The sequence below is a fragment of the Panthera tigris genome, chromosome B2 (genome assembly GCF_018350195.1).
Source record: "Panthera tigris isolate Pti1 chromosome B2, P.tigris_Pti1_mat1.1, whole genome shotgun sequence".
NCBI lineage: Eukaryota > Metazoa > Chordata > Mammalia > Carnivora > Felidae > Panthera > Panthera tigris.
In genome coordinates this window covers 133295334-133319338 of record NC_056664.1, presented here as the reverse complement: position 1 = coordinate 133319338, position 24005 = coordinate 133295334, and the positions used below count along the sequence as shown (strand labels likewise).

General features: G+C 41.9%; 1 protein-coding gene across 2 annotated transcripts in view; it reads right to left on the bottom strand.

Annotated features, from left to right (window-relative positions):
• Nucleotides 1–24005, bottom strand: part of UST (uronyl 2-sulfotransferase) — a 301922-nt gene that overhangs the window by 130056 nt on the left and 147861 nt on the right. The gene's annotated exons all lie outside the window — the stretch shown is intronic.

Below are 24005 nucleotides of genomic sequence, written 5' to 3'. Positions count from 1 at the left end.
TTGATGGACATTTGGATTGTTTCCACCTTTTGGTTACCATGAATAATGCTGCAATGAACATGTGTGTATAAGTTTTTGTGTCAACATATGTTTTCGATTCACCTTGAGTATATCCTAGGAGTGGAATTGCTGGATCATATGGCAATTCTGTTTAATTTTTTGAAGAACTTCCAAACTGTTTTCAATACAGCTGCACCATTTTATATTTCCACCAGCAATGCACGAGAGTTCCAATTTCTCCACATCCTTGCCAACACTTGTTTTTGCCTGTTTTTTTTTATAGCCATCCTAATGGATGTGAAGTAGTATCTCATTGTTTTGATTTGAATTTCCCTGATGACTAATGATGTTGACCATATTTCACGTGCTTATTGGAAATTTGTATATTTTTTTTGGAGAAATATCTGTTTAAATCATTTGCCCATTTTAAAACTGGGCTATTTGTCTTTTTATTATTGAGTTTCAAAAGTTCTATGTTTATTCTGGATTTGCAAATATATGATCTGCAAATATTTTCTCCCATTCTATGGGTTTCCTTTTCATTTTCTTGACCGTGTCCTTTGAAGTACAAAAGTTTTTAATTTTGATGAAGTTCAATGTATCTAATTTTTCTTTAGTGACTTGTGCTTTGGGTATCATATCTAAGAAATCATTGCCTAACCCAAGAATGTTTTCTCCTAAGAATTTTATATTTTTAGTGGCCTAAAACATTTAGGTCTTTAATTCATGTTGAGTTTATTTTGTGTGTGATGTGAGCTAGTGATCTAACTTCATTCTTTTGCATGTGAATATCCATTTGTCCCAGCACCATTTATTGAAGACGCTTCTTTCTCCATTTAATTGTTTGGCACCCTGTTGAAAATCCACTAACCATAAATGTATGAGTTTATTTCTGAGCTCTCAATTCTACCCCATTGATCTATGTGTTTATTCTTATGCCAATACCGCAGAGTCTCGATTACTATTGCTTTGTTGTAAGATTTGAAATTGAAAAGGGGGAGTCCTGAGGAGGGCACCTTTTGGGATGAGCACTGGGTGTTGTATGGAAACCAATTTGACAGTAAATTTCATATATTAAAAAATAAAAAAAAAATAAATAAAAAAAAAAAAAAATGAAAAGGGGGAGTCCCTCTAACTTTGTTTTTTTTCAACATAGTTTTGGCTATTCTGGGTCCCTTGCATCTCATATGAATTTTAGGACCAGTTTGTCAATTTCTGCAAAAAAAGGCAGTTGAAATTTTGATAGGGATTGTGTTGAAACTGTAGATCATTCTGGGGACTACTACCACCTTAATAATAGTTTTCCAGTCCATGAACATGGGATATCTTTCCACTTATTTAGTTCTCATTTCATTTGTTTCACTGATGTTTTGTAGCTTCCAATGTACAAGCCTAATACTCCTTTTATTCTTTTTGATGCTGTTATGAATGGAATTATTCTCTTAATTTCATTTTTGGATTGACTGTTCACTGATAGAAAAACAGTTTATTTTTGTACATCAATCTTGTGTTATGCAATCTTGTTGCATGCATTTATTAGCTCTAATAGCTTTTATGGGTGGATTCTTTAGGAATTTCTATATACAAGATCATGTCATCTGCAAACAGAGATAGTTTCCCAATATAGATGCCTTTTCTTTCTTTTTCTTTTTAGTTTATTTATTTTGAGAGAGAGAGAGCATGCGCACAAGCAGGGGAGGGGCAGTGAGAGGGAGGGAGAGAGAGGGAACCCCAAGCAGGCTCCGCACTGTCAGTGCAGAGGCCACCATGGGGCTTGATCTCATGAACCATGAGGTCAGGACCTGAGCCGAAATCAAGAGTTGGATGCTTAACTGACTGAGTCACCTAGGTGCCCCTCTTTTGTTTTTCTAATTGCCCAGTTTAAATGATTCTTAGAGACTAAGAAGCCATTATGAAAAGCATCTGATTAAATATTTATATCCCCAATAAAAATATTTCCATTTTGAATGCTCAGCATTGAGTAAGAACTGACAAATGTTAACCAAGAGTCCTTCATTCAGCACATACCCATAACAGAAGGCCACAAGCTAAAGAATATAGTATAATATAAATATACATATACCCCAAACGTGCCTACTGTATGTAATATGAATTTTGCCTCTGTAATTACAGGCTTACTTATTTTTATGAAATATTTTATATCTATATTTACATTTATATAGAGGAGCATTTAATAAATTTGGAGCTTAAAGGCTAATTGTCATTGGAGTAAAACATTATATCTATCACTCACTTAGCAACCCATCATGTACCATTTTGATATAATTCTTCCAGAATTTTTTTTTTAATGAGCAACACCTTGTTTCTTTAGAACCAGTCAGTATCTTCTATTGTGTGTCCTCATATTGCCTAGAACATGCCATGTATATAAATATAGGGCTTCAACAAACATTGATTGATTAGATCCTCTGAGGGCTTATTATGCTATTTAACAATGATTAACACAATGATTCTGCTAAAATGTGAGACCGGGAGAATCTTCAAACACAGCTGATCTTTCTACCCAAATGCTAATATAAAAGGCATCAGGGTAAAAGGATAATCATTCTAATAGGTCATTGTACTTATGGTTTTATCAGTGAGTACCCCAAAATTAGCGCTTTCTGACAACAACTGCGGAAGCTCAGATACTCAGATAAATCAGATATGTTCTTCCTCATGAGGTTATGATCCAGGGAGGCTGAAATATAACAGGATGTCAATAGCGTTTGCAAGCTGGACTTTCCATAATCACCAGGCTGGGGTTTACACTGCAGTTGTGACAGAGCTGCTGATATAAAGACAAGTTTTAATTTCTTTGAAAAAATAAACGGCTTAAGAATTGCGATCAATGTGTCTTTCCTTGTCCTCTAGCACAGTATAGAACAGCAACGGAGAGCGCTCGTTCCATCTGAATTGCTGACCAAGATGAGTTACCGCATACCAAGCACTTTATTCCAAGAGTACAGGTGTATCTCAGAAGATTTAAATGAAGAACCGAGAGGCACAAACCTTTGGTGAAAACACTTAATTTCTCCTGAATTTTGTGGGTAATTACACCGTGGCAGGCTTCCCATCTATTTCCTTTTGCTAATAACTAAAGATATTATTATAAACCTTCTAGTTGTTTGTTGACTTTTGAAAAACTTTTCATTCCAATTCCATCATTAGTCTTGTGGGAGGCTCTCACATAACAGTTATAAATATTTGTTATTTAAGAACACTTTTGTCCTGACAAGAAAAAAATTCTTTATGTATGGTGACAGATTTAACTACACTTATTGTGGTGATCATTTTGCAATGTATACAAATATCAAATCATCATGTCATACATCTGAAACTTACATAATGTTACATGTCAATCAGAACTTGGTTAAAAAAAAAAAAAAGAACACTTCCATAAAAACAAAAATTCCCCACATTGTTCCTGCAGCTGTATCTACAATAATATTTGAAAATAAAAGAGAGCTGAACATCCCCACTGTGACTCTATTATACCATTTCTGTAAACACCAATATACAGCTACAGGGTATAAAAACTGAGCTAGAAAATGTGTTTTTAGATGAAGCTTCTGGAATCAGTCTGGTTATTGTTAAAGACACAACATACATCATCACAAACATAAACCTTTCTCAAAGTTAGGATGGGGCTTTTAAATCATTTTCTAAAAGAACCTATGTAATGCTCTGGAAATTGGCAAGTTTAGCAGGCTAAATCAATGTGCTGATGTTGGATAAGGTGTTAAAATTCGGAACGGCAACAAGTAGATTCATCCCTGCTTGGGTAGAGCTATAGATCCGCTCCTGAAGGTCTGTTTTAAAAATCATTGTCATTTTTTTTTTATTTGAAGCCTTCATTCCGGAAAAGTAGGGGGGAAGGAACTGATTTTTATGAAAGGCTGACCCTGACCCTGTGCTAGGCTTTGTGCCAGGTAAAGGCTTTTAATCCTTGTTAACAATACTGAGTCAGAGAGTGTAATTGTCTTTACTCTAGTTGCACATCTCTCTAGAAGGTTAAATTATCAAATAATTTAAGCATCATTAATTGGCCCTAAGGGACTCCCAGTGTGCCCCTCTCTTCTCTATAGATCACGGATTCACAGAGGAACAGAGTTTGAGGTCTAGAGCAATTTAGAATAACCCACCCGCTCCAATCCCCTCCCCACCCCAGCACTCCTACTCTTTGTCATTGTCACACTCAGCCCAATGTGTTTGGCTTGGCGAGGGCTTTCTTTTATGTCATCTTTTCATCCTCTCGAGTACCCTGTGAGGGAGATACCGTGACTATTTTTAGATGAACAAACCGAGGCTCAGAGAGATCGTTTGGCATTTTCAAGGTCAAAGAGTGGCACATAACAACTAAAGCCCAGCTCACAGCTCTCTGGACCCCAAGACGACACTCTAATATATAACATCAAATGGTGAAATAATTTTTAGTGTGACTTCTGTGAGACTGACCATCTCCTCTTTTATATCTTGAATGCGTCCAACTCCATTCAATGCTATTTTTCAACAGTCTACCACGTCATCCAGTGTCATCGGCCATTACGCATCCATTACCCAAGTCACTGGAATGCACAGGTGGAACTGACAGGAGTCACACAGCCTCTCCTTTTGCTTCCAGAGGACATGTTTTAGACGTGAACGTAATCCCAGAATGTCAAAGCGGCTAATGGGTGAAGGAGAGTAGAAGAATGTGGTGTTCCCTTCACTCCTCCCCTTAGTCTACTGTAGGCAATCACAGAGCCTTGCATATTGTGGAGCACTTCCACCAGGAAAGGGAAAAACAGGAAGCAGTAAGTCATAGTAAAACACACGTGAAATCCTAAATACACCTGAAATGCCTATCAAGACAAGCAGATGCCCCTCAAAGACAAGCTGAATGATTTTTAAAGGCCTCTTAAGGTCAACTCCAACATCCCCATTTTTTTTCAACAGATACTTGCCAAGGATCAGGCAGAAAACTATATCCCAACTGTAATATTACCATTATCTTTCGCAAACAAATTTCTAACACTTACTCTTTCTTTGGATGCCCTATAAAGAAGTACACACTAAAAGTCCTCATCCTCCCCCACTCCCCAAACGATTCTTCATTCTTGGCAACTATGGTTATACGAATGTTATGTCTGTGGTTTCTATTTTATGGCCAATTTGTAAAAGTGAAGGGAGCTCCAAAATAGTTCACTCTATGAATTATATATTTTTATGTTGCCTGCTTGTAAGTTCTGCAAATGCCACAAATCCCCAGGGGCTGACAGGCTTGTGTGGAACATGCCAAATAAACAGAAGTCTTTCCAAAATCCTGAGCACAACAGTAACTACCACCAGATGACGTGTACAATTTCAATCGCTTGTCCCTGGTTTGCATTGGTAAGGGGGACAAAGAAGACTTTCTAGGTGAAAAGCATGCTTGGTCTGGACCAAGACTTCCATAGCGTATGATTACAGGACTCCTTGGGGACTGGTCTCGTTAGAAGAATTAACATCAATTCTGCTTTTAAGTCTTTGCAAAATGGCATTTAATATGGTATGTTACAAGCTGTGGTTCCCAAATGGCTGTATATTTGAATTACCTGTGGAACTTTAAAACGACAGATTTCTGGGCCCCGTTCTAAGACTAGCTGAGGGGCGTCTGGGTGGCTCAGTTGGTTAAGCGTCCGACTTCAGCTTAGGTCATGATCTCATGGTTCGTGGGTTTGGGCCCCGTGTCGGGCTCTGTGCTGACAGCTCAGAGCCTGGATGGAGCCTGCTTTGGATTCTGTGTCTCCCTCTCTCTCTGCCCCTCTCCCACTCCTCTGTCTCTCAAAAATAAATAAATGTTTAAAAAAAAAAAAAAAGACTAACTTAAACAGAAAGTCTAGGAGGAGGGTCAGGAATCTAGCTCTAAAATGCCCCTGGGGTGGGGGTGGGGGTGGGGGTGGGGGTGTCTCTGCCATCACTAAGGAGCTAAGGTGGGGGAGAGGGTTGTCTGTGTAAACGCTGGAGGGGACAAGGTGAGAACCCCGTTTCCTCTTCCTTGGGTCTCCCTGGAGTGCCCACGGCCTCCAACCCATAGTTAAAAGTCATGATTAGCCTGATAAACATGCGCACACCACATTAACGCCTACTTACCCAGAATGATTACAACTAGTGACCTGGTTAACTGAATGTGTGCATTAACTGAAATTTACACTAAACATCATCAAAGCATTAGATCCGACTCAGTACTCATATTATGCTGAAGATGAAATTGCTCTCTTTGAGCAACAAAACTGCCCCTTGTATTTTACATCCCCTCTGTCCCATGGTTACTCAGACCCATGCGGGGACAGTCACAGCCAGGTCTTTGTGAGACCTGAACTCAGGTATACTTCTGCTTCTCGATGTCTCTGTCCACATGACTTTGTTTTGTTTTAAGACAGAGAGAGAGAGAGAAAGAGAGAGCATGCAAGCAGGGGGAGGGGCAGAGGGAGAGAGAGAACCACAAGCAGACGCCACACTCAGCACAGAGTCCAATGCCGGGCTCGACCTCATGACCATGAGATCATGACCTCAGCCGAAATCAAGAGTCAGACGCTTAACCGACTGCACCACCCAGGTGCCCCAAGACATTGAGCAGCAGTACACATCCATTCGGCAAGTCCTCATTTGAAAGTTTCCTAGGACACGGTGGTGCTAGGAGCCACCCTTATCACACCTTCCTCATCCATAAAAGTGGAAAACTGGGTGGAAAGCCAATAAATGATCCTCTCTTCTTAAACTATGAAATTCTTCACTTTAATCTAGATTGCTTATAGATATAAGCAATATATCTGGAAAACCTTAAAAATTAACACTGGATTTTAATATGTTTCCTTGTTAAATATATTCATAAAAGAAACATACAAAAAACCCGTTCCAATATTTTGTGCTGATAACATGGGTTCCACCTCCAGGGTGTGCAGAAGTCTCTCTTGGAACCTTTGTCATTTCTGTCCCTGTCCCACTCTTGTTTGGGCTGCTCACGTAATAAATCTTCTCTTATGTTCTTCTTATGTTTCTCTTCCTTTCCACAGTTTTAATCACTTCCAGCTCTCTGCTTATTTTAAGACCGTCACCAACACCACAGCCTGCACAACACAGGGCTTCAGGCTTCCTGCTGGGCTTTCCAGAACTCAGGAGGCATTGTCACTGACATCAAGCCATTGTAGGTCCTCTGACAAACGCACGTCCATTTGGTAATCACCACCAACTCCCCAGACCCTTGGGCTAATTTCCTCCACTCTAGAGAAGGAAACACATAGGACCCATTTAAGAACTCTATTTTCCCTCACTGCCAGACCTCTTGAATAGAGAGTTCTTTCTATTCACAACTCTCAAATATCATCCCTGTGTCTTCTAATTATTCATAACCTATCTTTTCCCAGAAGCCTTGCCAAATCCGAACCTTATGCTTTCTCCTTTATCCCTGTTCCTACCTGAAACAGTTTCATGTTGAATGCTATCTACAGAAAGACAAAAGCTACAAATCCATTACAAGCCCATCTGTTTTATTTGTGTAATAGATTGGGTATTTTATGTGCATAGTGGATACTTAAAAAATATCTATTAAATAGATAGACTGGTTGGATAAAAATACTATTCAATGTTGTTTTAGAACCAATGCTGTCATATTTGTCATTATTAAGGATGCTCTTCTGGTTTTCTTGTCTGCTAAAACTATAAGGTAAATCTATCAATTTTTCTTAACACTCATATTTTCCAACACTCTTGTGCTATATTACATAAGAAAAAGTTTGGTGATGTGGAGAAAGTTCCCTGTATTGAAAGTCATAAAACTTTGGCTTTCTCCTTGGCCAAACTAGTTGAAGGACCTTGAATAAGTGACTTTGAACAACTTCTCTGGGCCAAAGTTTCCACAAATATAATTGGGGATATTGAATCCAATGATTTCAAGGCTCCTCCCTATTCACATCTCATGATTGTAAGGCAGGATTGCACAACAGTTACAGATGTTCAGGGGGTCATCTGAATGGCATCTTGCACTTTTAAATATTCATTCCATTCTGGTCTATCTAATGTCCTTATCTCCATTATATACATCATTATGTTATTTCCAGGAATGTAATACCCTTTACATTATAACAGAATCCTCATACAAAGAAGCAATTTTCACAAGGAGCCAGAAGCAATTTTTGGATGTGATGATTAAGTCATCATAGTTGGAACTTTAAAGTATGCTTCAGAACGAAAATGATTTCTAGTTTGATTAAAAACTCAAATTCCAGGTGACCTTGAGTGAATGCTATCAATGCCACGGACAAGAAGATGAATACTTTCAAATTTTGAATTGACAAATGCTGCTAAAAAAAAAAAAAAAAAAACCACCATATTAAGGAAAGGCAGATTCGCTTTTAATTCTGCAACATTCTTTATGCTTCTTTGTCTGGTCAGTATACAAATCACAGGCAAGAAGAAGCCCATAATCTGGGTATCTCGTTACTCCAGTAGGTTAGTTTCTAAAGTTCAAACCTCAGTTTGGTCCATAGAAAATGGAGTCCATGGAATACTCAGAGGTTTGACAGAGAAGAGAAATGACGTCCACGTGCCATGTATATGAATTGTGAGCAGAATGTGGAGGACGTGTAAGTGTTAGAGGCTAACCCATCCTGAAGAAGCATCTCAAAGTGTTAACATGGGACTTAGTCTTGCTTCTACATATACATAGTAGCCCTACTGAACTTGTGCTAGGAGCCTCTTCCCATTCTCCTAAGAGCCCTTATTTAAACCCTCTGGATGGCTTTTATAATCAAAATCAAATGGAGAAACCCAAATGGGTTTGGCATTCCTATTTAACCCTCATCTTCCTGTGTACGTGTGTGTATGTGCCTTGTATGTTTTGTTGAGTTCAAAGACACTATAAGTAACGTGGTTGTAGTAAGGCTGAGCCAATTTCAGCCATTTCCAGAATTTTCTCATATGCCATGTATTCTGTGATTTACAAGTTCCTTATTACACAAAACTCAGAAAGAGTTGCAGATTTATCAACAAGAACACAGGATGATTCGGTCCTCAAATTAGTTCTAGCTCTAGAGCTGTTCCATTTTTAGTATTAACCAATTGACTTTTATATTAACTTTTGGACCAGGATATGGAATTATGTAGATGCTTTTGGGTAGATAATCTTTCCACCAGACCCACATAGTTAGTTTTTAACTCTCCATTCAGATCTAGAACACGTTTTGTTTTCATCACATCCGTCTCCAAATAAAATACACATAGACATTTTAGTTTATACAGACGTTTAAGGGTTAAGAGTCTGCTTTAAAGTTAGGCCTTATTTATTTATGTGTTCTTTTTATCCTATTTTTTTTTAAGAATTTATGCTCTGAGCCCAACCTAAAAACTAATTTGTTATAATGCAAAAGAGAAGAGGTGTTGGTTATTGATTGCAAATTTCAAAATTTATAGCAAGTATCGGTGGCATGGGCCAACCATTCAATTTAGAAAGGTCTCCTCTGGATGTGGGGAGATGGGAGGGGGAGAAGAGTCAATTATTCTTATTACGAACATCACAAGAGAAGACTGTCCTCACTGTACATAGTACAAATGCTGGGGGAAGAGCCACACTTGGTTGTCGATCCCCCCCTCTCTCATCAAAGCACTGTGTAAAGGTTTAAGACCAAAGGCTTAGATTCACTGTCCGCTGTGAATCACAGCATTATTTTCCACTTAAAATGCCTGAAGCAAATTTCAGTTTGAGTGTGAATTTGTAGCAAGAAACTTCTTCTTGGATTCAAATAACCATTGTTTAAATTCCTTGGCTGCGTTTAAGATTTTCATACCACAACCCACAACTTAAAATAGTGTAGCAGATTGGTACAGTAATGGCCTCAAATTAATCCCCCTTTTCTATATTCATGCAAAAGTGTAACCTCTTTCCACATGGGCCTTGAGCCTGGCCACACAATCTGCTTTGATCAATGGGACAGTAGGAAGCACAACGCAAGCAGAGGCTTGAAAAGAGCCTGCACACTGAGTCCGGATCCTGCTTGCCTCTGGGAGACTTTCCCCTACAATATGAACTGAGACTAGCCTTCAGGAGCATAAGAGACCCTGTGGAATATTGAAAACTCTGTGACTAATTATTCAACTGATAATTACTGGGCTCTTACTGAGCGCCTGCCATTTGGTCAGGAGCAAGAAATGAATCGATTATTGCGATAATTAGATTGTTTGTCTCTGAGTAGACTCTAAATTCCATGACGGTAGGGGTATATCTGCTTTTCCTTATTCTACATCTTCAGTCCCCAGCTCAACGCCTGGCACGTAGTAGCTACTCAACAAATAGTTATTAAATGAATAAATACAACAAAGGCTATGACAAACACCCTGCTCCATGGGAACTCACAATCTAGCAAGGGAACCAAACACTGGCCTGCTTGTTCTGATACCCTGTGGAAGGGGCTCACTAGAGATATGAATATAGCAGTAGGAGAAGAGGAACAAGGGGTGATGAACTTGGCCTAACAGGCTCAAGGGAACTTTCACAGAGAATGTGACATTGGAGCTGGGCCTTGATACCTCTAGAAACTGTGTAGCCTCAATTTAGTCATTCTCCCTTTGCCAAAGTACAGCTACCTGCTCCTTGTTGGTTTGAATTAATAAGGAACTTTCTAGCCCTCCATGCTTGACTTGGCTATGTAGAGTTGGCTTCTTGGCATTTTTCATATTCTTCTGTGTGTGTGTGTGTGTGTGTGTGTGTGTGTGTGTGTGTGTGTGTGTGTTTGCGTATGTTGCACATGTGATATGCAAGGAAAATACACCATGCTAAGTTCATCAACTTTCTGGGCTAGTGTTGCCTCATGCCCACCAGGTGTCGAGAGACAGGACAGGAAAACGGAGGACCTGCGCTCTAAGAACAACTGGCTTAACCATGACTACAGAATTCCCATGATTATGGGGTGCTTGGGTGGCTCAGTCAGTTAAGCGTCCAACTCTTGTTTTGGCTCAGGCCATGATCTCATGGTTTGTGAGATTGAGCCTCGTGTTGGGCTCTGAGCTGACAGCAGGAAGCCTGCTTGGGATTCTCTCTCTCCCTCCCTCTCTGTCTCTTCCCCCACTCATGCTCTGTCTCTCTCAAAATAAATAAACATAAAAAAAAAAAGAATTTCCATGATCGTTTATGTAATATCTCCATACATCAGTGAAGTTGCTTTTGTTTCAGGTAACAGAAAACCCAACCTAATTCAAACAATAAGGAAAACATATTCTCCTACAAATAAATAAAGAAAATATATCCTCTTTCAAAATAGAAGTTATTAGGTATAGAGGTTTTTAGGATTCTTTCCTTATTTTTGTTCCATCCTGCTCTGCCACCATAGTAAGTCAATATTGTTCCCAGACTAGTGTTCCTCATGTTTCATGATGGCTGCTGCAATTCCAGCCATTACATGCGGAATAACAAAGTCCAGGGGAAGAAAAGACTATCTTTCCTGGATGTTTCCTTTAAGGTCTGAAAATCTTACCTAAAGGTCATGAGAAAATTTCCCCTCCCGTTTCCTTGGCGAGGTCCAAGCCAGCAGCCCGCTCTCCACTAACCATTAGCAAACAAAATGAGACAGTAATTATTGCCTAGAATTACTTAGTTACCTTTGAGCTGAGGATGGGATTACCTTTCCCATAGGGTAAATTATAAGCAAAGTCAGATTTCTGCTAAAGAGGAGGAGACGGTGGGGAAATGAATGTGGGGTTTGCAAGTAACAGGCTCTGCTATAGCAAAAGGACCTATTGTTCTTGATCCTTCAAAAATCCATTCTTGTAAACCCCATTCCTCAACTACAGAAGACACAGTAAGAAAGGAAGACACAGAAAACTTGCTAAACAACAAGGTTCTACTTGCTGGCTGTGTCCCCACAGTGTCTCCATCCCCTTGGCACGGATTTGCTGATAGCTGGAGAAGAGGACAGATGACATACACTCCCCTTCTACATAAGACAACATCACCACCACCACCACCCACCCCTGCCCCCCCCCCCACTGACATCAGATGAAGAATTCGCAACAAGGTGAACTTGAGCTGTAAGATTAACTCCACAAAAGAATCTAGAATTCATAAGGTATTTTTAGCTAGAGATGATAATAAGACATTTAAATTGCTCTCAGATGAAGAAATGTCATACTGCCTACATGTTGGAGGCTTTTCACAAGTACATCTTTTTTCCTAAATGGATTAATTTTGAATAAGTGTGTCATGTAATGTAGACCCAATCCACCAGCATGGAGAGGAGTATGTAGGCTGGTTTTTATTTGTTTTCATTCATTACTTGGTGCTGGGTAAACAGGTTTTTTCATAAATTCCCACCAAGATGAAGTATTTCCCATTTCCTATAGGGAACTATGATCACATTCAGACTATCAAACACTGCTAAATGAAAGAACCATTATTGCAAAAATACTTTTTAAAAAACTGACATGAATATTTGCCATCAGGATTTCACTATAATAAATGGAAATAGTAACAGAAAGAGGGGGAAAGGAAGACAATTTTCAAAGCAACAAATGTCTTTATATAGTTAGAGAGCCCCCACTGAATGTCAAACTTCTGATTTTCCCCATAGTTGTCAAGGAGTTGGACCCGAATAAGCCATAAGAAAATCCTTGTTAGCAGAGTTCATCGTAAGCTAGAAAAATGTGGTAAAATGAAGAAAGCTGAAGTCTGAAATGAGAGAAAGGACCACAGGTTTTAAGTGTTTAGTGCTGATTCTTGGACTGGAGCCATCCAAGAGCGCTGGGGTAAGATCCAGTCCTTGCCAAAAGGCGACCATTGTCCCAGCCAGAGCGTCAGTTACGCTGGATGACCAAGCTAAGCCACTAAAGTGCAGGGGCTCATCATCCACCAATACTCCACTCCAGGCTCCCACCAGGGACTATCTCCTTGAACAGAGAGCCACTCAGATCTATCAAAAGGCTGGCTTTTTGGGGGCGCCTGGGTGGCGCAGTTGGTTAAGCGTCCGACTTCAGCCAGGTCACGATCTCGCGGTCCGTGAGTTTGAGCCCCGCGTCAGGCTCTGGGCTGATGGCTCGGAGCCTGGAGCCTGTTTCCGATTCTGTGTCTCCCTCTCTCTCTGCCCCTCCCCCGTTCATTCTCTGTCTCTCTCTGTCCCAAAAATAAATAAAAAACGTTGAAAAAAAAAATTAAAAAAAAAAAAGGCTGGCTTTTTGATTGACTGAAGAACAGAGAATCCATCCATTTCTCTGTAAACTCTGGATTTTGTCTTGGACCACGCTGGGCGATCACAAGGCTGTACATTAGAGCATAATTTCTTGGCCCCATCAAGAGCTGTCTTGACCGAGTGACATTTTCATGTCCTTGGTGGTCATCAAGGGACACTATAAGATAGAGCACCACACAATCCACTTCTGTGTTTGTGATAGGGAAGTAATTAACCACTCTCTCTCCTAACTTCCTGTTTTTTTTTTTTTCCCCTCATCACAGGGCTCTTATTTGTTGGTACCTTACATGTAATTATCTCAGTTTGTAAATCAACCCAACGCTGTGAATACAAGTACTCCCGTATAAAAGATGAAAAGCTGAGAATTAGGTGAATTAAGTAATTGGTCCAAGGTCAATTGCAGAGCTGGCATTCAAGCCCAAACTCATGCTCTTTAATCCACTACACTACCTGGAAAACTAGTATATTTCTGCTTCATGGAAAATAAGAACTGTAGCCATTTATCGCCCCATTTTTTTTTTTTTTTTTTTGGCTACCAGGAAATTCAGAGTAAAGTCTTTTCAAGTACAGCAATTTTTTGGACTTTAGGGTCTCTGTATATTACAGTTTCAATTCCAATTTATATTTTCCATGGTTCTGATATGTTTTCATTTACATTTTATCATTTTATTTTATATTTTCTATCAATGGTCCCAAATTGTTTGAAGAATGAGCAAAGTATTAAATCTACCAACAAATAAAAGGTATTATTATTTTGTTGCCTGTTAAAATATCAGCTCAAAGTTGTTGTTTTTTTTTCGCCTATGGCATATGCACAATCTCATGAGAGACCAGCTGCAAGCTTGACTCAGTTTAGAGCAGTTATTATAATTAACAAGACTTGTAATTTTCCCTCCTTCCTCTGGTAATAGTATCTCCATTTTCTTTTAGAGAATCACCCCCTTGCCTGCTCTGCCCATGAGATTTTGGAGGGCTGCCCTCAACCTTGCCTCATGGGAGGATGTTTGACCTGGGCATGGTCAACCAACACATTCCATCCACTGGACATGATAACTGGTTAACAGGTGGGCATCTGACCCTAGGTGTCCAATGAGACTCCATCTCAGGAATTTGTAGGCCTGCTGAAGGTCAAGTCCTTTTTTTCTACTACAATTAGTGAGTGAGATGCTTGCCTGGGTGTGCAGGTAGCCATTTAACCACCAAATGGGCCTACCTAAGAGTTAGGATGCCCAAGAACTGGGAGGTAAGAATAGACCAGAGCTGATGGTACAGATTGAGTCCCTGGATCCAGCCATACCTGATTGAGAGGCTTTAGTTATGTGGGTGAATATATGATCCCTTCCCCAAAGATAGCTCCACCTGTGTGCATGTACACACACACATACACACACACACACAAAGACACACACACTTCTGTGTTTGTTTAAGCAGTTGGGCTTTTATCACTTACAACATAAAGACCTGACGAACATTTTGAGAAACTGGTGAATGAGCCTACGTTAAAGTCAACTTCTTCCACGAAGGCTTTTTCTAACTCTTCTGGGCCACAATAATGCCATTGTACCAGACCTGGACTGCTTCTTGCATGCAATAAATAAGCCTCATCACCTGTTTAGGCCACTGTTTAGTTAGGTTTTGTGTTGCCTTCCAGAGAACACATTTGCAAATGATGCAGCCGCTTCCCCTTTTAATTCTGCGATAATTATATTAATTTTTTTTAATGGCCACAGGTATTATTAGCCTCTGGGGAAACCAAGAGCGCTCATGGCTAAGAGAGCTCCAGTCTCCAATCATTCCTTTAGGTCCCACTATGCACCAACACTGCCGAAGCAGCGCCATTAGCTTAAGAATTCTGTTATCTATGATCAAAATACGTCACCGGAAAGCTTTGCGCTTTCTTTCTTCAAGTGCTTTAAAATTCTTTCATTTGACAAGGTACTCTCTTCTCTGGGGTAGTTTATAAAACATTTATGGTCGGAAGTCAAAGGTAGCTGGGTAAGGAGGTGCGTTATAAACACCATCTGCACGGGCAGCCTGTCAAATGTAGCTCACTGTAGTGGTTTTAATCTGCTCGGTGATGGCAAAGACTCCCTCCAGGAGAGGTGTCAGGTTGACTTTAAAAAACACAAAACGTTCTAATTTGCTCCGAAATATGGCTGCAGCGTTCCTCAGCCCCTATGCACCCAGCCCCAGCTTCAGTGTAAAAGTGTTAAGGTCTGTATTTTGCATACTTTGCACCTGGAAGATGATGTGGTCAATAAACAACTCCTGACCTAATTCTGTGAGTCGTTCTTAAGGCCAAACTATGTTCTCTAATCCGTCACGGGGAGTGATCTCATCTAGACGGTCACTTGCATCCAAGGGTGGAAATGCAATTTTCTTTTTCAAGAATTTATAAACAATTCCTTTGAAGCTTCAGAGGAGTAATACTTGGGAAGCTTTGACATAAATTGTTTAGAATCGTGACTTGGAAATCTTTCCCTAGTCTTTCCGCTGGTCAATATGCTTGCAAACAACCTACATGTTGGAAGCCTTGGAGAAAACCTGTTATAAACTGCAGTGTTCCATTCTGCTCTGTTCCCTTCCATTCCCTTCTCTTCCCTTCCCTTCCTTTTTTTTTTTTTTTTTAGTAGAAAGTTAACAAATCACTGTGAATTGCAAATCCTTCATTTGCATTTGTCATTTTCCTTTTTAAGGATGTTTCCTTATCTGTTGAAAAAGTCTGTGCAGGTTTTTGCACAAGAGTTGGAAACTGCTCAGGTCTGATCCCGAAAGCACCTCGGGCACCTACTGGCTCAGGCAGGCGCTTATCCTGCTTATTTCTTATGTCTTTTCACCTGCAGACTCACTGGCCTTCCTCAAGGGGACAAGGAGTCGAGGCACAAACCAATCTTTCCCTTTCTCTCTCATGCACACAAGTTCATTGAAATACATTTTTGTTTTAGCATGTAAGAAACCAAAAAATGAAGACATATCACGTCAACAGTGTTTGCATGGCTAATTCCACACAATTGCAGTGAAAGCTCTAGGTAAACACAGAGCATCTGTTTCTACACAAGAAATTCAACATAAGCATGAATATTAGAAAAATAAGTAGAGACCTAAGAAATTCATTTGAAGTGTCCCAGAGTAATAGACTCAAGCAGGTAGAGTCCCGCCTGCGTCTCTAAGACTCAAAACACACTCATTACACCTTCTTGCAGTCCAGCCCCCATCCACGAGGGTGTAAATCCTGAAGCCAGGCAGCCCAGCTGGGAGTGGCAGGGGGCTCCCTGATGAAGCTGATATCCACAGGCCAAGCTTTCTGGAAGGGAGTTGTGAACGCTGAGAAAGGTGTATCTAGAAGTCTACCCCTGCATGATTGTCAAGGGGAAGTTCAGGATGTAGGCAAAATTGTGCCGTTGGCAAAACACTGTCCCCCTCCTCCTTTCCCTTCCCTTTCCCTAAATTAATATTAGTTTCCTACTATGTGCCAAGGGACTCAGGGATGAAGTGCTGATAGCCTTGTAGGGATTCTGTGTCAAAGGGCAGTGACAGACAGGTCCAAGGTGCAGAGCCCTGAGTGGGAGCACCTTGCCCTGGAGCAGGGCGGGCAGGGTGAGGGAGGGAGGGGCTGCCACAGAAGGGTTCGACAGCAGGGGCGGTAAAGTTTTACTGTCAAGTGCCAGATAGGAAATATTCTAGGCCACAGAGGGCATATTTTCTATGTCATATATTTGTTGCTTCACAGACTTTAAAAAACATAAAAACTATTCTCGGCTTGTGGGAGATGTAACATGAAGCCAAACAGGCCAAGAGTGTTGACTGGTCTTCTAGAGGAAATAACATCTGTGCTGAGTTCTTCAGGACAAGACATAAAATTAACTACTGTTTACTAAATGCTTTGATCTGTCAGGCCCTGGACCAATTGCTTTATCAAGTTCATTTTCATCATCATGATACCATCAGAAGGTTCTGTTTTTATTACTCTTGTCTACCGGCAAGGAAACTGAGGAACAGGGACATTAATTTACTTGTCCAAAGTCACAGCCCTAAAGCCCCGCTGAGGCTAGAAGCCAGGTCTCTTGGCTTTAAAGGAGCCAACAGCAGACCACATGTTGTGTAGATTGTGCCCTGGACAAAGATACCCACAAAATAGGTATGAATGGCTGAAATCTAGCCCACACCCTACTGGCTAAGCCAGGAGTCTGGGTGAGAGGCGGTGTCCAGCCCACAGAAGTGGAAAGAGTGCCCAGTTCTTTGCACAGAGGTACCACCTTCTCACCAAGCCGTGTCCTTATGAGGCTGTGTTCGTGGGGGGTTTGGGAGGAGACCTATTTCTAACTGGCCCAAAGACTATCATTTTTAGGAGTGTAATTAGCAATAGTTAGGAATGGGCACTAGGGTTTTGCCTAGATCCCTGAAATATAGAACCTACCAACGCTTTCAATACTGGTTTAGAAAATGTTGTATAACCACAATGAGATAGCACTTCACACACACTAGGGTGGCTATAATTCATAAGACGGACAGTCGCAAGTGTTGGCAAGGATGTGAGGAAACTGGAACCTTCATGCGTTGTTGGTTTCATATAAAACGGTGCAGCCACTTTGGAAAATAGTTTGGCAGTTCCTCAAAACAAGTTAAACATAGTTACTATACGGCCCTGAAGTTTGACTCCTAGGTATACATACCCAAGACATGGTCCAAAAAATCTTATACGTGAATTATTCATTATTCATGTAGAGCAGCAATATTTGTGATAGCCAACAATGGAAAACAACCCAAATGTCCATTAAATGATGATGGAATATACAAACTGTGGCATATCCGTACACAGTCAAATAGTACTCTGCTATATAAGCGAGTGAAGTATTGACATATGCCACAACATGAACGAATCTCAAAAACACACGCTAAGTAAAAGAGGACCGATACAAAGGGCGACACACTGTATGATTCCATCAACGTGAAACGTCCAGAACGGGCAAAACTATAGAGCAGATTAGCAGCTGCCTGAGGCAGGGGGACAGGAAGGAGGTGGGGAGTGACTGTCAACGGGTGCAGTGCTGAGAAACAGAAGAAACATAACTAACCCCGAGTGGCCGGGGCCCCGAGCAGAAGAGTGGGGCTTGGGTGGGGGTGGGGACATAGAGGGAGATAGGGCTCCAGAGAGACAGGCTCCAGACCAGGGGGTGGCACTCCACGACTGGGCTGCTTGCCCAAGGTCCTCTGTCCCCTTCTGTGCTTGTACCACCCACACAGATGCTCTAGGTCCCTCCTGGTCTGGAAGCTTCTGATCCAGCAGGCCACCCCGGGATGCCAAAGGCTCAGCGGGGTCCTTCCTCCCAGGGAGGTGTGTGTTCCAAAGGAGGACTCAGGAGAGAACAATGCTTCCCTCTAACACAGCACCTTGCTCGTGGCAGAATGCCAGGCACCGAGGGCCCCTGGAGAGGGAGAAATTTTATGGGTGAGGTCCCAGCCTGGACGCACTGTAGAGGTTGAATACTTTTTCACTATAGTCCTACAAAACACTGCCTGTCCTACTATACAGCTATCACGTTGCAAGGAAAAGCCAGCTGTGATCTGTGCTGAACCCCAACACTTCCATCTTTTCCAGCTCTGGGGGATTTTCCTGTCCACCCGTTGGACTGACAATCACTAGGACGGAGCTAGGCACTAAGTTATTTTCCACTCCTTAATCTGCTTGTATTTTATCTTCCCCAGGAGACCGCAGGCCCCCAGAGGCATGAGCTCTGTCTCTGGAGATCTTTTTCCTCTCAGGGTAGCGGAAGATGCTCAGCCTGGGGCCGCTCATTCCGCCTGGCTGCCACCAGCAACTGGCCATTAACGGATGTTATGTAAACCTTCCTTGTTAGAAATAATTAATAGACTCGTCTTGTGTACGACCAAGAAAATGCCTCTGAGCCTTTTGCAAGTAACTGCATCTAATTAACTCTCAAGCCATCTATTTCAGGTGCCAGCAATGCCTAATGAGGAAAGCTTCCAAAGTGGCCTGTAACACCCGCCTGGCGTGGGAACACGCGGCTGCTGTCTGTCCATCTGATATACCCGATAGGAATACAGCCGAGGTACAAAGGGAGATGTGATAAAAATACCCCGGACAAGTCTCCAATCGCCACCCCTTACAGATTCTTGGTTTTGCTTTTAAGAGAGCAAGCAAGAAATCATGGTAAGCAAACAGACAGCAAAACCTCCCCGGGGTGGGGAGAGGGGAGGCTGGGGCAGGGAAGACACCCGGGTCCTTCATCCTGGGTCTTCATCCTGAGGGATGTCAGGAGGGTTTGAAGCGGGGGATGCTGGGAGCACACCTGGGCCTCGAGAGACCACATTCGAGAGTGTGGAGGACAGACTGGAGGGGAGAAAGCCGGAGCTAAGGGCTGAAAAACCTAACACAGTGGCAGTTAGGAATCGGAAGCTCACACGCAGTGCCAGTGCTTCCTCTAAAGATCGATTCATAGCATAAAATCCCTAAAAATAAACAAAGTCTACCACATATTCCAGTACTGATGGTCTTCTCTCTTAAATGTGGGAGACAAAACTTTCTGAGGAGACTCCAAGATGATGTGTTGGGAGGCTGGGAGTGTGTAAGGAAGCCTCCATGGATGTTCTCAGGGTGGGCACGTGGGCCTGACCTCACTCACTCCTTACACCAGCCCTCTGGGCGGGGGGCTACTGTGGGTGAAGAAACTCTGGAGAGGTTAATAAACTCATCAAATTCACATTACTCGTGAATATATAGCTGGACCTTAAACTTCCGTCCGTCTGACTCTAGGCCTTAAGCCGATCTAAGCCATTTTCATAGATAAGAGGGGTCAGAAATCACCTAGGAACACTCTAGAAAGTCCAAGAGGCTGAACTGACACCAGAGCAATAAAATCTGAAATATGTTTAAAAAATAATGGCTATAGATATTTAGAAGAAAAACCCTAAGGAAAAAAAAAATTGTACTGAATAACTGCCTTTGGAAGACAAACTATTTTGGAAATGCACAGGTTCCACATTTGGCCATAACCACCATGATACTTGTGGGAGATTATTATTAGCCTGATTATCTCATTACTTAGAAAAACCTTACATGAACTTTTCCTATTAGACTGTGAACTCACCATGGTAACAGAGCAGGTATTCATTGTTACTTATCTGCAGCCCTCACCACAAGAAGTATCCTTACACACCAGCACACACACGTGCACACGCACACGTACACACACACACCACTCCTACACCAAAGAACACTGTGGAGAGGGAAAAGGGATCTCCTGGCTCCAAAGAAACTCTGACATTTCGCTTTGCTGGGCTGGAGCAGATCTGAGGCAGATCTACTGCAGGGACGAGCTGGCCAGACCCTTGCAAAGGGCAGCCATGTTGGAAGACGCCCAACTGCCCTGAGGAGGTGGACAGGCCCAGAGGTTGGGGCAACCTCTGGTGGTAAGGGTTTGGGGAGGAAAAAGATATATCCTGACTGGCTTGGGGGAGACATTTCTATGTAGGGTGTGTGTGTGTGTGTATATATATATATATATATATATATATATATATATATATATATTTATGAATGTAGGTATAAATATATACAATATTCATATCTGTATAAATATATATGTATAAATAAATATAAATAAATACTATATATGTAATATATTATTTATTTATTTATTTTGAGAGAGAGAGAGAGAAAGAATGAGCGAGTGCACGTAAGCAGGGGAGGGGCAGAGAGAGAGGGAGAGAGAATCCTAAGCAGGCTCTGCGCTGACGTGGGGCTCGAACCCGCAAAACATGAGATCATGACCTGAGCCAAAATAGAGAGTCTGACACTTAACCAACTGAACCACCCAGGTGCCCCTATGTAGGGGTTAGTAAGGGGGCTCAAGTTCACTTCTCTAGGAGAGATTCTAGCACTTTGGAGGGATCACAGGCTGTAGTAATGTCCATGTAAAAATAATGCTGTGAATCAAAATGAACCAAAAGTTGGATAAATGTAGATGAATACCATAGTTTCCTCTATTCATGTTTATTAATGATGTTTATTTACACAGATCCTGCTTTATTCCAGAAAGGATACAAGCTAGCTCAAAAAGATATCTTCCCTGTAGCAAAGGAGCAGAAATTAAAAATAAGACCACGTATTTTTAAATTAATAAGAAAAAAAAAAGAAAAAAAGTACAAGGCTTAGGATCTAACACGGTGCCCGGAGTTAGAGGCTGAAATGCACGCCATAAAGAGGCTATTGATGTATTTCTGGTACTCTGTTAGATAAGGCAGGAGCCATCTGTCTGAGCCTAATCATAAAATATGGGTAGGAAATATGAACTCAATCACACACATTTCCTGTGATACTTTAATCATCATTTAAAAGCAAGTAAGAATAATAAAAAAGAGAGTATTTTGTTTGACAAAGAAGAATTTGAAGAAGATGGCCCTATAAAATTTATATCCAAAGCACTGTGCAGGCCAATTTTTAAAAAGCACTCTGCAGACAAATTCAGGTGCCGGGTGATGAAGAACCACTAAAGAATGGGAGAGTCATTAGGTGCTTTATTAAATCAAATGACTAATAGTTGAAAGTAGAAAGAAAGGTTGGGGGGAAAAAAACTATTAGGTTTTATAACTTACGTAGGACAGGATAAAAATGTTTCTTTTCCAAGCACACTCTCAAAGAAAACAAGTCTTTATGAGCTTTTTACATGGAAACGGTATCTTAAAATTTACTTTAAGAGCATTAAATGACGATTCTAATAGGAAAGCAAAGTTCAATTGATTTGGGAAGAGTTCCAGGTTAGTATTCAATTCATAAAGCAATGGTCTTTTCCTTCTTACAGATTATGATAAAGCCCTTCTGGAATTTTAAGTACGTGAGGACTCAGATTCCATTCGTAGGGGCCAGAGTCTCAAAGGGGCTCCCTCTGGTGTGTGTGCTGTGTGGCTTGTGGCCACCAGAAAGCCACCGTTATCAATGGAGAGGGTGGGCACCGGTTATCAGAAAGGGCAAGAAGTTCTGTTTAGGCCATTTCTCTAAGTGAATCCACATTCTACCTGCCTTAGAATCACTAGGGCACGTGTTGAGAATTCAAACCCCTAAGCTCCACCAGCCTGCCCCTGAATCAGGCTCTTGTGGGTGGAGCCTCGGAACCTGCAACCTTTACAAGTCCTCAGGTCGTTGTTGGGGCCAATGTGCGAGCATTCTGCCGCAGGATGTCATGGGGCGATGCTTGGCTGTTTATACTAGTCAGTGTGTTTATATCCAGCCAGCATGTAACTATGATCGTCAACAGTGACTCTTACGCATTAAATATTTATCGGAGGCCTGCTATGTGCAAGATCTTGTGTCTTAGACATGGGAGTAAATGCAGATATCCAGGTGACTAAGACAGCCCCACGTCTCAAAGGAGGGCGTACGTGTTGGCAGAGAGAGGTTCAGGTTCTCCAAAAACCTGAGTCAGTGAGGGCCACCGCTCTGAGTTGCTCCTTCCTCCCCAAGCCAGGGCTCCAATTTGGAGCCCACAGGGTGATGAAATGCTGACTGCCAGGACCCCTCTCCTGCTACCTGTCTCCACTCTCCTCTACTCTTTGCACACAGCACAGAGGCCCAACCATGCGATCAGATCAGAAGAGCACAGGGATATGGGGGACGTCCTGGGAGCTGGGAGGGAAGCTGGGAAGGGAGGAGAGGAGGGAGGGAGGGCGTGAGGGATCAACCCTAAGCTGGGAAGGGAGGAGAGGAGGGAGGGAGGGCAACTTGATGAATAAGGTGGCAAGACGTTTCCTCTGCTCTAGTCCACGTTTCCTGCCGAGGTTGGGTCCTGCTAAGTAGCTAGGTAAGAATTCTTTACCAGTGAACCTAAGCGCAAATCACAGGCCACTACAAATCACAACATTGTACCCAAACTCTTGGGGCTGCAAAATCTAGGAGGGGGTGTATTCAAATGGATGGTGCGTGGGGGTATGTGTGTGAGGTCAGCCTCAGGGGAGAAGCCGCTACATCTCCTGGCAAGTGTGTGACGTCCAGACCTCCCTCAGAGACGGAGGAAATGAAGAGGCGGTAGTTGGGAGGAAGGAGCGCTCAGGGGAGGAAACAAGTTCTAGGGTCTAAGATCTCCTATTAAATAAACTTCCTGGGCTAAGATCGGCTGGAGTGCCCTCCACCCGGTGCGGATGGCGAGGTATCCACGACCAGAAATATGTCTGCACTCAGCTGTGAAACCCAGACTGTCTCTTCTCCCTGTTTCACTATTTATGATAAAGCAAAATTAGTGCCGACACCCCACCTCCCTCGTCTCGCTTCCTCTAACAATTCACAAAATGCACTCAAGGAGATTACTGCAGGGGCGCCTAGGGGGCTCAGTCAGATGAGCGTCCGACTCTTGATTTCGGCTCAAGTCATGATCTCATGGTTCGTGGGATTAATCCCTCTGTCAGGCTCTATGCTGGCAGCTCAGAGCCTGTTTGGGATTCTCTCTCTCTCCCTCTCTCTCTGCCACCCGCCCCCCCCCCCACCCCACTCACGTGTTCTCTCTCTCTCAAAATAAATCAATATTTAAAAATAAAATAAAATTGATCTATTGCAATATAGCATATTTCCAGGGTTCCAATCTTAGCTCTACCTCTTACCAGCAGTGTGGCTATAGGCAAGTTACTGAACCTCTCCTTCCTTCACTTTCTCCATCTGTAAAATGGGGATAATAATAGTACTACTTTCACGAACTGTGAGGTTTAAGTGTAACCTATTCAAAACAATGTGTCGCACATGGTAAGCACCCAATATACTCTGGCTGTTACTCTTGCCCTTTCCAAAGTTCCTACTCAAAC